This window comes from Microtus ochrogaster, chromosome 1, assembly GCF_000317375.1.
Source record: "Microtus ochrogaster isolate Prairie Vole_2 chromosome 1, MicOch1.0, whole genome shotgun sequence".
In the NCBI taxonomy this organism is placed as follows: Eukaryota; Metazoa; Chordata; class Mammalia; order Rodentia; family Cricetidae; genus Microtus; species Microtus ochrogaster.
In genome coordinates, this window is record NC_022009.1 from 62,377,209 (window position 1) to 62,380,928 (window position 3,720).

General features: G+C 41.0%; 1 protein-coding gene across 4 annotated transcripts in view; it reads left to right on the forward strand.

Annotated features, from left to right (window-relative positions):
• The window catches only part of Mecom (MDS1 and EVI1 complex locus), a 273,629-nt gene that overhangs the window by 232,135 nt on the left and 37,774 nt on the right, over positions 1–3,720 (forward strand). The window lies entirely within an intron of this gene.

Here is a 3,720-nt window from a genome sequence, read left to right on the forward strand (position 1 = left end):
CTCTCTCTCTCTCAGAGAAGAACTGTTCAAAAAAATTGAAGTTTCCAGTTCCTTTGGAAAGTAGCTAGCAAGTGTTCTTAGGAGGGACCTTCTAGATCTACTCAACCTCAGGCAACAGCCTCAGATAACTCCACTTCATGCTGATGGCAACTGCCAGTCAGTCATTGGGTGGACTGCCCTATAGAACCCTCCAAACTTACCTTCTGGAAGCCCAGCCAGATGCAAAGAGCATATTATCATGCACTTGGGTGCCATTTCACCAAGTGTTGTAGATGGTCATGGACTTATATACTGTAGCACTGCCACAAATTTACATTTCCTGGATATTTCCCACTTTATAATCCTGCCATTATTGCTAATCTTGTCAACCGAAGAGATGACCTTCTTTAATATGACATTTTTTTTCTTTCTGCACATACCATCTAAAATATTTAAAATTCTTGTGTGTGTGTGTGTGTGTGTGTGTGTGTGTGTGTGTGTGTGTGTGTGTTAGTTATCCCTGGCATCTTACACTGAGCCATCTTTTTGTCCCTAAAATCTTTGAAACTAATCCAGATATGGGCAGGGGACTAGAACATGGGATGCTGACCAAAGCTCCACCCACTATTATTAATTTGTATGAAAAGTAGAGAAGTTTGATGGCTGGCAGGAGGGCTTTGATGTTTATGGAAACAATGCAGTTTCTGCTTTTTGAGAACTTGTTTCCCTTTCTCCTACTAGGTGTGCATGTGAGGGCTATGAGTGTGTGTGGGGGGAAGTGTTTGTGTGTGTAACTATATGAGGAGAACAGAGGAAACCTTGGCTATCATTCTCTGGAGGTTGTCTACCTTTTTTTTTTTAAATTTTGAGGCAGGGTTTCTCTTTGGCCTGAAACTTACTGAGTTGGCTAGGCCAGTTGGTGCCAGTGAGCCCAGCCCAGGGATCGTCTTTTCGTGGATTTCAGATGCGTGCCACCATGTCAGCCTGTTTATGTTGGGGTGCTAGGAAAAGAACTTTGTTCTCCATGCTTTCGTTTTACTGACTGAGTTATCTAAATGGTCCACGCCCCCTTTTATCAGCGTATTTGACAGTGATAACACTACGGGACAATAATGTGTCTTACGCTACACAAGAGAAGGAAGAAGGGAAGAAGGGAAGGCTCCCTTGCTTTGTCATCCCCCGAGGAGTGCTATGTGCTCACGGCATTCCCTCGGAGCTAGACCACAACCTTGTAATCAAGAGAAGGAATGAGTCTCAGAACACATGGCAGTCTTCTGCCTCTGGGATCAGGCAGGGATCAGGATTTCAGATACACATACTGGAATTTGTAGCAGAAATGGCTTGCCCCCCTTGGTTACTGAAGACAGCGCACTCCCAGTCACTGCAGTGGTTTGTAGGAATGGCAGCTCATGCTCATTGCTGTTCCTGAGGTCTGTCCTCCCTCATCTATTACCTTTCAACATCTTTTGCAAACAGAGGATGGCATAGTGCAGGTAAAGATGGGGTCTTCCTTTCAGCTCCACGTCCCTGTTCCCAGCAGGTACTTTGTTTTTCAGTGAGGCATCAGCACTTGTGGGCAAGCAGCAGGGTTTGCTACAGGACTGGCTCACGGGCCTCAGAGTGAGTCCATGTGCCAGTATGAATAGGAAAGAAGCTATAGAGGAAAATGGACGTGGGAAAAGCATTTTCAGTTTATGAAGATATGAGAGTCGGGGCTTTATTCACAAACCAATCCCACTCAAAACTGCTGAGGAGTGTATTCTTAGTGCAGCTCTTAGTTAATATTCAAATACAGAATTCTGATCTCACAGAGAAATGAGACAGCAAATTAAACACTCGTTCTTGGCAGTGTTAATAGATTTTTATTGTGGAATGCTTCAAATAGGCACAAATCAGAAAGCGGTGAATTTAAAAGCACCACTATGTTCAGCTTCCACAATCATGACAAAAGACCAGTTTCGTTTTGTCTTTCTTCTCTACCTATTTTGGAGTGTTTGAAACAAATTTTGGATAATATATTTTTCTTTTTGGTTTTTCGAGACAGGGTTTCTCTGTGGCTTTGGAGCCTGTCCTGGAACTAGCTCTTGTAGACCAGGCTGGTCTCGAACTCACAGAGATCCGCCTGCCTCTGCCTCCCGGGTGCTGGGATTAAAGGCGTGCGCCACCACCGCCCGGCTCTTAAGAAAAAAATATATAGACAGGATGTTTGAAAAGTTAAGACTTTTGAAACACTATTTTGGTAGTACACTTTAAAAATACTAAGCTGTATCTTAAGAAAACTATATTATCCAAAACACTATCCTGAGTGAGCTTTGATCATTTCAGGTAAATATATAACACATTTTCAATTCCATTTCTGAATTACGAACACTGTACGAATTTATTCTCTTTACTAAATAAAACATTTAATCTGAAAAAAAAATACTAAGCTGATGTTATAATTCTGATAGAGCTCTTAGGATTGTTATGAACAGAAGGTCCGTGTATGCTGTTGATTGACGGAATTGTTTACTTTAATCTAGTAAGCGTTCCTCTTCTCAGACTCTCTCTCTCAGGATATCTCTCTCCTGCTATTTTTCTCACTCCATTTTTCCCTCGCAGTTCTGCTGTTTGTATATCCTTGGTGGTCCTAACATTGTTCTTCTTTCCTTCCATTGTCCATAAAGGCATGACTACATCCTAGACCTGGCCTGGGCTTTGGATTTGTTGGTTTAACAGCTTGCATCATTGATATTATCATTTGTTTATATCAGGAAGCATACAGCAGATTACCTGGATTCATTAACTAATTAATGAATTATAAGGATTAATTAAGTCTATGTACTCCTACTCCTGATTGTCTAGTTTGCCACCTTAAAACAGAGTTGACATCACAGGGAAAACCCGAGATGTATGTGTGCTTTCTCCGTTACCTCCTAGTTTTCACACCAATCATACTGTTAGGGTGACTGGCAAGGTTTTGTTTGTATATTTTGAATATCCTTTTTGTTAAAAGACTCACTGCTGCTGGGCAATGGTGGTACACATCTTTAATACCAGCACTCGGGAGGTAGAGGCAGGCAGAGCTCTGTGAGTTTGGGACCAGCCTGGTCTACAGAATGAGTTGCAGGACAGCCAAGGCTGTTACACAGAGAAACCCTGTCTCAGAAAAAAAAAAAGACTCGCTGTTATTGGTGCTTAATTTGGACTATTTTTGGACAATGTGCATCTTTTCAGATTGGCATCCTAATATCTTTTGAGGTCACTTGCCACTTTCTTGCTCCTTTTAATAACAAACTGTTCAGAGCCTAGATTGTGTGCTGTATTGGAATGTGCATAGGCTGACTCCAGGAGCTCCTCGTCTATGTGAGCACGTATGCTAGTATTCCACAGACAGTGTGGCCAGTGAACAAAAATGTTGCAGGTGTCTGCTACCTGCAGATATTATGGATACTGGCTTTTCATTTTATTTGTGCAGAGTCATGTACCGATTTAGAAAACAAAGCCAAAATCTTAAGAAACCAAAACATTCTAAACTTTAAAATGTAGACAAACTATTTTGTAAGGAACTTTATGTTTTTCTCTCATTATCAGTCAATACTGTCTTTAAATTCTGTATGCTTTCCCTTATAGCTTGCGATTTATCTATCTATATTCCATTGTCTTTCTATCTATCTATCTATCTATCTATCTATCTATCTATCTATCTATCTATCTATCTATCTATCTATCTATCATCTATCCATCTATACTCCATCTTCT